The sequence below is a fragment of the Mauremys reevesii genome, linkage group 1 (genome assembly GCF_016161935.1).
Source record: "Mauremys reevesii isolate NIE-2019 linkage group 1, ASM1616193v1, whole genome shotgun sequence".
Classification (NCBI taxonomy): domain Eukaryota; kingdom Metazoa; phylum Chordata; order Testudines; family Geoemydidae; genus Mauremys; species Mauremys reevesii.
This window is the reverse complement of record NC_052623.1, coordinates 313,105,074-313,115,960: the sequence shown is the minus strand read 5'-3', so window position 1 is coordinate 313,115,960 and position 10,887 is coordinate 313,105,074. Positions and strand designations below refer to the sequence as shown.

Genomic DNA, 10,887 nt, shown 5'->3' with positions numbered 1-10,887 from the left:
GGCCTTTTAATCTTTCTCTCCCAATTTGCTGACCACACCTTGTTCCATACCAAGAGAGTAAGGAAGCAGCTACTGTTGAATACAACATGAATGTAACATATATGTGAAGGTGCTAATTTTTAAGTTTTTGTCAGTTTAAAGGAACGGAGCTTAATTCCTTGATCAAAAAATACCTACATCATCTATTCAATGCACCTGCTGCTTGGCAAGTGCTTTTCAAGGTGTGAAAAGCAATCTTTCATAGAGGTATTGTTAGTGTAAAAGAGACACTTGGTTAGTAATAATTATACATGGGGAGTAGGATGATCATAAAACAGGCCTTTGTTTCTTCACAGGAATTGTTTCATGGGATATACCATTACCAATAAAACAATGCTGTGATAATATGATGGTGAGTCAATGTGAAATTGTAACAGTTCTGAGCTCCTGCAGATTTTTCTATAGTTTAAGAGCTTGAACAAAAGCCCAGTGGAGGCTTTCCAGTGATTTTAATGGGCTTTGACTCAGGCCTCATATGCTCATAGTAAAACAGTTCAGTGTAATTCATAGGCTGTCTTCATACATCATAAGATGTCTCAAAGTCTTCACCTCAAGTAAAACAATCCTCATGTTTGTGGCCACCAAATTCTGACCTTTACTTAAACAGACAGAGGTTGGTCACCTCTGCAATTCCCATTATCAAAAACTTTGCCTCTCTACGTGGATGTTAACACTTCCATGTGCACTTTACACACACTGGTGACCAGAGGCGCTGACTTTCTAATGTGCCGGGAGGTGCTCCCCCAGGCTCCACCCCACTCCACCCCTTCTTCCAAGGCCCCACCCCCACCCTGACCATCCCGCCTCTTCCTGCTCCCACTCCATCCCTGCCCTGCCTCTTCTTGATCCATTCCACCCCCACCCCTGAGTGCACCAGACTCTTGCTCCTCCCCTCTTCCCCCCCCCCCGCACTTCCTGCATGCTGCTTAACAGCTGATCACCAGTGCACAGGAGAGGAAAGGGAGGCACTGGAGAGGAAAGGGAGGTGCTGATTGCTGGGGCCGCTGGCGGGTGGGAGGTGCTGGGGCAGGGGAAGGAGGGGGGGGGCTGCCATTTTTTTTCCAGAATAGGCACCTATGCTGGTGACTGTGTGCATATGTGACATGTGTTGACTATATATGTGCTCACATGACATGTGAGAAATTGTGTGCACACAAATGAAGGTAGTGTGAAGTCCCCCAGAAAATTCAGTGCTGTACAGCAATAGTCTAGGAGACTTTCAATAGAAATAGATCAGTCAACTTTGACTTTTCTGAAAGAAACCGTGAGGCCATTTGTTAAAAGTAATTGAAAATCTCATGAATCTCTGCTTGTAGTTATACACAACAGTATAAATTTTGTTCATGTTGATTTCTGTGAAAAAGAATCTTTTTAAAGGCAATTTTTGACCAAAATCCCCACCCTCTTGCTGCGAAAAAAATTAACCAGCTCAATCAGGTAGTTTGCACTAGTCCACCCATTTAATCCAGAGTGATGATAGGTTAAAAATTCACTAACCCTGTGTCTCTTAATCATTGTGGATCCATATTATAAAATGGATTGGTGGTGGACTTTGCAAAGCCCCCACTGCACAGTGGGTTCCTGTAAAACCTTCATGTTTCTGAGGTAGACACATTCTTACCATTATCTGTAAGGTAAATAAATGATATGACATAATCAGAATATCTTCACTTGCATTAAATTTCACAAAAAGTTTTGTTTTTTAAATGTAAGTAGGAGCTGATACTGCATTTGCAGCAACTGATAGTCAAAATGTTCATAACTCAGTAAAAGAAAGACTACAGTTAGTCAAACTACTGGTATTCATGGTACCAAAAGGGATTATAAGCACTTGCTTGATGTGTAAGACAATATTAGCAGTGCCGTTGACCTTTCAAGTTCTGCCAGTAGGGAGATCCTGAAATCTTTTCAGACAAAAACCAGATAGCTCAAAGACCACATAGTGCATTTTCATAAAGCCATCCTGACATAGAGAATTTAACTGCCATGATCAATGTCACTGGGCCAAACTCATGTACTGACTTGCATTTCTGTGCTATGCCACTGAAGTTTCATAGGGTGTAATTTGACTCATTGCAATTACATGCAATTTAAAATTAATGATCATATTTTAAAGGAGGTAGCCAAGGGCAGATGTACATTTGTGCTGCCTACTGTGTACCTATTTATATATGTACATTCAGTTACCAGGGTTGTAAGTGCAAATCAGGTGATTGTATGCATACATGGCTATCTAGCCATTTCTCATGCAGTCACCTAAATTGTTGTGTAACTGCAGTGACTATGCCGCAGACCTCAGGCCTCCTTTTATAAGTGATCATAAATGTCCAGGAGCACTGGCTCAGTTTTGGGTTAGAGCTGTGCAACCTCACTGAATGTAATGGGTTGCAATGATGTAAGTAAGAATAGAATCTGGTCCCATAGCAATCAGTGGAATTTTAATGAGTAAGGATTATAGAATTAGGACCTGTATGCTAGGAAACTCCAGGTTATGTTGTGTATATGTAAGGTAACTAAAAAATGAATCTGAGATAGTTTGGCTAAAATATATTTTGTAGGAAAATTCAATTCTTCAGAGGTCTGTTATTTAAACACTTGCAGTATATTAAAAACATAAATGTCACTGTCTCTCAGTGTGCTACCTATATAACAGACATGAACTGAGAGACAACAGTGGACAGTCACATGATACAGTTTACTTTAATTGCTGAGAAATAACCCACAACTCTTCCAAGGGAAATCATGGGGTGGTGAAAGCCATTAGGTCAAGTGTGATATGCATTGTAGTAAGCCACTCCTCAGAGATAATGCATTAGCCCATTTTAGTAAGTCTTCATATGAAGAACTGCCTGTAAGCACACAGCACATATAGTCATTTAGATAGATGTCAACATTTAAAAAAAATCTATTTTACTTCAAGGTGACCATTTGTGTAATAAGGTGATACACTTATTTACATCGAGTATCAGAATCTGGCCCTAAGTAATGTAGACTCACAATACCCCTTGTGAGGTGTCTGTTATTTTCCCCATTGAGTAAACGGAGGCACTTAGAAGTTTAGGGTCAAACTGACTTCAAAGTAGCAGTAGCCATCCAATAACTTTGAATGCAAACAGGTGGTTCAAGTTGCATACTCAAAAACTGAGCCACCCAAAGCTGGAAACTAATTTTTCAAATGTTGCCGTTAATGTCCATATGCCTCAATTTACCCAACAGATAAAACAATATTTACCGCACAAGGAGTAAGTTACTTGTTTAGTATCACACAGTGAGTCAGTGGCAAAGGCACTGATAGAATCCAAGTGTCCTGCCTTGCAGACCTCTTCTTTAAACAGTAGATACATTCCTCCTTTATAAATTGAAGCCCTTGCTTTATCCATTACTGCTTTGGGTTATGTTGTATCTTTTCTCTACCTTTAAAATAAAGGATAGATTATTTCAAAAATTATCTTTCATTTAAATTAAATTGACTTCAAAAGGAAGGTCAATTTCATTGCTAGATTTTGTTTCTCTATGTTTAGGTATCTCGCACATTTGTCTCTACACACTTTTCTTCATATTCAGACCTTGTCAGGGACTGGAACATGGGCCTAGAGGTCAGAGCAGGAGTCAGGGAAAGGAACTTAGGGTCAGAACCGGAGTCAGAGGCCATATGCTAGAGCCCAGGGTCAAACCATGTCACAGTCAGGAATCATAGCTGAAGATCAGGAACAGAGTCAGAGGCCAAATGCCAAAGCCAAGGGTCAGAGCTGGAGTTAGAGAACAGGGGCAGGGAACAGGAACAAGGCAGGGCTGAAGGCAGGAACTGGGAACAAGGCTGGGAGTCAAACAGCGTGGTCTGTAGCAGTAACAAGCCAAGATACATTGTATTTCCCAGACAACTGCCTGAATATCTTTCTGGCTTATACAGCATACCTGGTCCAATCAGCGGCTCAGGAGCTCCTCCAATCAGGTCCCTCTGGGCAATACCCTTACTGGAGCATGAGGCCCTATGGCTCCCAATTCTCCAGTCACTAGTAGAGTTGTTGGGTGGTGGTGTGGCTGCGGCAGCGGACCATGAGCCTGGGTTCAGGATCTGCAGCAAAACAGCTGTGATTCGCTTGTGTTACATAGTTACACCTGATCACGCCAAGTTTTAATGTTGTCCTTTCTGTCTATTGTTTGTAGCAGTGCAGTAACACTACACTATAAATGCTAAGAAAACTAAATACAGAAGTGTGACAATTTTCGAGTTTTAAAAACAGACACTATTACTATTGAACATTCTAAGTCCCAAATAGGAGCCCAAAAGTAAGGCTATCGTGATTCAGTGGACAGGGCACTGGATTAGGCTCTATTCCTGGCCTGCCACTGACCTGGCCTCTGAACTTGGATAAGTCACTTCACCTCACTATGACTCTGTCTCCCCTCACATCTTTTGTCTGTTTTGTGCGTTTAGGCCGTAATCCTACAAAAGCTCATGCAAATAATTAATTTGACTCATCTGAATAGTCCCACTGAAATCAAGGGGCTACTCATACGTTTAAAATTAAACACAGAATCTAGGCCTTAAATTGTGACCTTTGGGGAACAGGGATTATGTCTTACTATATGTTTGTGCAGGTCACACCACAATGGGCCCCTAATCCTGGTTCGAGCTTTTGGGCACTACCATAATATCCCAATAATAGATAATAATTGTGGGCTGACCTAAGCCATGATAAATTGACAGAATTTCCACTATAGTCTAAAGGGCTGATTCACCACTGTCTTACATCCTGAGCCAGATTTTGCACTATGCACCCTATGTAGTGTGCAATACCTGAACAAAGTAGGTGTAAATGCTCCCAAATCAGAATGGCTGTATTTTACACTCACTTTGCCCAACTGGAAGTAACTGCAGAGGTACAGAGGATGCAAGGCCCTAAATATGCAGCTTTTTAAAAAATGGCACCATTTCTGTAATTTAGTGACCCTCCCCCCCCCCAAAAGCAATATTTTCTGCTGCCTGTTTCTCTGCAGCAACATGTAGCCCACATGATTAGCAGAACTATACTCACCTTATCCAAGATGTTTGGTCATCATCAGGCAAATGTAAAATGAAATTTCTGCTGTGTTAAATTTAATTCTCTTCTGGCCAATGTATGTGGCTCTATTATCTTCAATGGATTTTCACCCTTTTACACCAACAAAGAATCAACAAAGTAACCAAACAAATGAAAAAAGGAAAAACTAAGAGGGGAAGATGTTACGTTAATCCTTTTTAGTGGATCATACAAAAAATGGATGGTGATAAAAGGCAAAGTAAAACTATTAGAAATACCTGATGATATCCCTGTACATTTTTTAGATAAAAAGTTGAATAGCATATAAAAGCCCTTTTACTGATTGAATCACATTTTATAAACTTCAAAAATGCCAGGAGGAATACTCAACAATCCAGAATCTAAATTCCTGATTGCTATTGGGTTTTTTTATTTTTATTTTCATATATTTATTTTGGAGTACACCTTACTGTTGCTTTTAGATACTTGTATAATGTTCATTGCTGCTAAGAGAAACCACACACGTAGAGATTAGAACTCTCTTATCCAAAGAATTCAATTTTAACATGAAATACAGGCAGAGCAAATGTGAGATACATAAGGATTTGGAGACTGTTAAAAGTAAGGAAATGGTATTGGGATTCTGTTAAATGATAGGCAAGGAAATCTTCCAGCTATCACAAAGTGATGTCAGAATGATATTTCCATGAACTGGGAGCAAAGGAGGATTTTTTTACAGGAGGAGGGTGGGTGGGACATTTGAGGTTGCTCCCTGTGATATGCATACATTTATTGACTATAGTTACAATTATTTTCTAAAGCCAGCCAGCATGTACTGAAATGAATGTGTAAAAGCATACAGGTACTGGAATTTTCAACCCAAATTGGAATCCTAATGAACTGTAAATCAGTAAAGCCAGTAGCCCGAGGTAAGTTAAAATGAGAACTTTGTACATGAAAGGCTATATGTGCCCCCCAAATCTAAGTATTCGCTACTTATAAACTGCCAAATTCACTGCATCAGCTTTGGTGGCTTCAATTATGCTCCTCGGGGATATACAAGAAGAGTTAACCCAAAACAAATATGAGTTTGCAATTCAGAGAACAAGTCATTTTATGGACATATCAAAAACCTCTGACATAAGAAAGAACACAAAATATTTGTGCTAATGAAAGAATATGGCATTAAAGCCAGCAGAGAATTTGGCCTATTGTACTTCATCAATTGCCTCTTTAATCTGTACATTTTTATGTTGAAAAGACATTAATATCGGGGGAAACTACTTAAGCAGTAAAACATCTTTGAGACTTACAAGCACATTTGGAATTCACACAGAACCAAACTCAACATTTGAAGAGAAGCACGTTACAAAACAGATTGAACAGGACTGAGACAGAGCAGTGTGTTGTCTGAGATACACAGAAGGCTTTTGATTGTATAGGTCATGGGCTTGACTCTTGATTTCAATGGAATCAGGATTAGGCCCTAACTGAAAATTTGATTGTATGTGCACATGCAGCACACAACAAATCAAAATACCGTAATCCCTCTGTGCATGCTGGGAAGTTTTTGATTCATGTGTTTGATTCATGGAAATATAATTCTGACATCACTTTGTGATAACTGGAAGATTGGAGCCAGCAGCAACCTGAACTGGGTTCAATATCTAGGAGTTCCTAACCAGCTCGAGCCCCAACCCGGTAACCTAAGAAATTTACACACCACCCTTGGGCACCTCTGAGAGGCAATACTTCCCCACTCGCAAGCACAGAGTCTGAGTGTAGAAAAGAAACTTTAAATAAAAGGAGGGAAGTAACTGGGTGTTAATTTGTGAAAACAGCAAAAACAGGGTTCATAAACATAAACCATGAGTAAAAGACCCACCCCAAAGTTGGTTGGGCAGTGTCCTTTTCCTCTCAGGTTCTTAAGTCCAGCAACCCAAAAGTCCCTTTCACGTGCCGGACACTTCTCTGCGCCCCACTCACAGTTGCTGTCCTTGGTCAGTGCAGACCCAGAGTTCAGAGGTGCATCTACAGAGTTCATCTCCTCCCCCCGCCCCGGTGGGGTAAAGAGGTACCTTACTCACTTTGCTGCTCAGGCACTCATTCGCTGTCCTTCTCTGCCAGCCACCCTGCTTGCTGCTTCTGCCATACCTCTCCACCAGCCTCCCTGCTGGACACTCATCTTGTCTCTCCGCTACCACCCTGCTGGCTACCTGCTCACTGCTCTTGCTGTGCCTCTCCACCAGCTGCCCTGTGCGCCTCTCTGCCACACCAGCCACTCATTCACCAGCTGACTGTTACCTGCCTCTTTGCTGTGACCTCTGCACATCAGTATCTTAGTAATTTTCAGCTCTTTGCAAGCTGGGCAGAAACACTGCCCCATTTCAAGTGATTTCAGTTCTCAGTGATTTTTAGCTCCTAGCAGGCCTGGCAGAAACACAATACCACCACGACTGATTTCAGCTCTGATTGGGCATTTAACATAACAAAGAGGCTCCTAATGAAGCCTATTTAACTTATTCTTTGAACAGAGAGTAGGAACAGGTTAAACCAGTCTAGGGAAGAACCCTTGATGAGGGTGTGCAGCCTCCTGGCTAGAGATACCTATTGCCACCCCTCTTACTTTCTCAGGGCTCTGGCATTCGAGCCCCTGGCTTAACAAGGTTCTTTCAACTGAGGGTGGCCGCCTTATTTGGGACAGATTAAGCACAGTTCTGCTTTTCTGTATTCCTACAATAATAACAACATTGATAACCATGTTTCACTACCCCTGCATTCAGTACCCAACACCAGTCAAAGCTGATCACTTTGACACCGCTGTATCTGCTGAATATGTAAGCAGAGCAGGAGGAAACTGTATTTACATAAACAGACCCAAGTCATTCCCCCTCCCAGCTAGCTGTCAGGGAAGCATTCATTCAGACCCTGTTTATATCCTCCCCCCAGCTAAGAATTCGTTAGGGTCGGGGCATATTAAGGCAGCAGTGTCTACCTCTTTTCTTACCCCAGCAACCTCATCTGCACTATGGCACTAGGTGCACTATGACAAAGCCTTGGTAGGGGTATTCATCCATGCTGAGGCCACACAGGCCAAGGCCAATCAGTGGCTGTATGGCAGGTGCCTGAGCATCCATTGGTAGAATGATTGAAATATAATTGTCACTTGAGATCCAGTGTCAAGCACTGCTTTACTTCTGCCCCTTTGACCTCACAGTCACCTCTGCTTGAGGCCCTATCAGTCCTGAAGGGATTCCAGATGGACAGTCTCTTCTAAGGGAGCCTTCAAGTCCTGTGAGCCTGGGTGGCCCCCTTTCTCAGACCCTTTGGCAGGTTCCTCGACCCAACTGATCCTCAGTTTTCCATACATTGAGAAGGGATTTTCTTCATTATGACACTTGGCAGCACTGTGTCCATCCTGACCACACTCGTAGCAGAAGAATTGTCCTTTCCCCCTTTGCCTGGGTGGGATGGTGGCTCTAAATGCTGACTTCTCCATCGCCACAGCCTGAGGCTACTTATTACGGAAGTCTTAGCTCGGCCAATGGTGCTTTGCAGCTCAGCTGTCTGTTCTGCTAGAACCTGCATTTTGGGGCAAGTTCCTCTCTGGTGCTCACCATCAGTACACTGGCTGTTCGTGTTCTGGCCGGCTCAGAGGGTTGGGCTTCCCAAGCTTGCCTTGCGTCCTCTTCTCTGACCTCTTTTATCATCTGGGAGTAACTTGGGGGATGTTCCTGTTAACATATGAACATAAGAACATAAGAAAGGCCGTACCGGGTCAGACCAAAGGTCCATCTAGCCCAGTATCTGTCTACTGACAGTGGCCAATGCCAGGTGCCCCTGAGGGAGTGAACCTAACAGGCAATGATCAAGTGATCTCTCTCCTGCCATCCATCTCCATCCTCTGACGAACAGAGGCTAGGGACACCATTCTTACCCATCCTGGCTAATAGCCATTTATGGACTTAGCCACCATGAATTTATCCAGTCCCCTTTTAAACATTGTTATAGTCCTAGCCTTCACAACCTCCTCAGGTAAGGAGTTCCACAAGTTGACTGTGCGCTGCGTGAAGAAGAACTTCCTTTTATTTGTTTTAAACCTGCTGCCTATTAATTTCATTTGGTGACCCCTAGTTCTTGTATTATGGGAATAAGTAAATAACTTTTCCTTATCCACTTTCTCAACATCACTCATGATTTTATATACCTCTATCATGTCCCCCCTTAGTCTTCTCTTTTCCAAACTGAAGAGTCCTAGCCTCTTTAATCTTTCCTCATATGGGACCCTCTCTAAACCCCTGTTGTTCTCTTAACCGGAGATTAAGTAGAATCGGGTGCTGATATTGAGTTCCTCTTACAATTTGAGCCAGTTTGGTCTGATCCATCTCCTCAGCAGTCACTGCTCCCCTCTTGACAGCTCTCTGAAGCAGTCTCTCCAGCCTCTGTTTATAGGCTGAAACCTTCTTGCCCTTTTGCTGTCGGGAATTAAGGCACTTACAATAACTGTCTTCACAGCTCTGCAAACTCCCAAAGGTGTGCTCGAGGGCCTCTAGTCAGTCCTTCACACTGACCCCAGGGTTAGTGAGCTTCAGGGTGCAAATCATGTCCAATGCTGGGCCCCTGAGGCTCTCTACTAGACATCTTTGCTTTTCTGCATCTGGTACGGCCCACTCCTGCAGCATTTCAGTGGTATGTTCTAACCAGGGTTCAAACTCCTCTTCCCCAGGTATTGGGTGCCTGCTCTGCTTACACAGGTAACTATCTTGTTTCATTAATGCTTAGTCATCACATAATTTTAACACAATTCACGTCCAGAGTCAGTTACATTTAATCAGGCTGAGTAGTACCTCACTCAAGAAGTTGCCAGGTTGATTCTAAGGATGGGATTTGGAGCCCCGGGGCTTCAAAGGCTGGGATCTCAGCTGCGGTACTTCAACATTCTACAAATGCAATCTTGCCAAAATGTTGTGCATGTCTTTCCTCAAGTATATCTTCATTCACTTCAGCAGGCTCCTCAGTCTTACAGAGCACACTCTGAAAACTGTCAGATATAGTGAAAAAGAAAGAATAAGAAATAAGCATAATTAAATTCTGACCACAGGCTAATACACCAATGGACTCTCAAATCTCATTATTTAGGTTCAGAAAAAGAAAAGGGGACCTGCCCCTTCTCTCTACACTTTCATTACTGAACACACTTAAGCAACCAGGACAACCTGTTACAGAAACTGCAAAACATAACAAATCAGAACAAAACAAAAAGCAGACAGTGTGAGTTAGGTAGGAGGCATCCTGGGGACTATCTAGTGCCACAAGGTCAATTTGCCCTGATCTTCCCCAAACTCTGAATCTGAAATGTTAATGACAGAGAGTATTCCAGAAAATACTGATGGGAAAAAAGAAGAGGGGTAGGGGAAAATGAGAAGGATTAAACAATGCTAAAATCTGTGGGTGATCTCTCAAAAATCAATTATCATCTGCTGATGTATACAATTTACCTTATCACAGATATAAGTAACAGAAACAGTTGGAAACTGAGCAATGGAGAAATTAGACAGAAAAGCGAGTTGGGAGAATACCTACTGTAGAGATCAAGTACTCTCCCAAAGGAAATGGTGGAAGCCTGACACAGCAGAGAACAAGTCTTCACTGGAAGGAGGATAAACAACAGAACCTCTCTCCTTCAAATCCCACCTCCAGTACCACTTCATTCCAAGGTTTCTCTACTGGGGTGAAACAAGAGTAGGAGTGGCTCTGGCTCAAGCAATGAGCCTGTTAGAAAGGCATACTTCTGTTATGCTTTGTCAATGAATATGGCCAATTT

General features: G+C 42.4%; 1 long non-coding RNA gene across 1 annotated transcript; it reads right to left on the bottom strand.

The window, feature by feature from the left end:
- Window positions 1-2,686: 2,686 nt before the first annotated feature.
- On the bottom strand, window positions 2,687-8,267 carry LOC120395261. Its single transcript, XR_005592549.1, has 4 exons — window positions 8,071-8,267; window positions 5,079-5,195; window positions 3,955-4,114; window positions 2,687-2,888 (listed from the first exon to the last, which is right to left on the bottom strand). It is a non-coding gene; the product is annotated as an uncharacterized LOC120395261 (long non-coding RNA).
- Window positions 8,268-10,887: the final 2,620 nt, after the last annotated feature.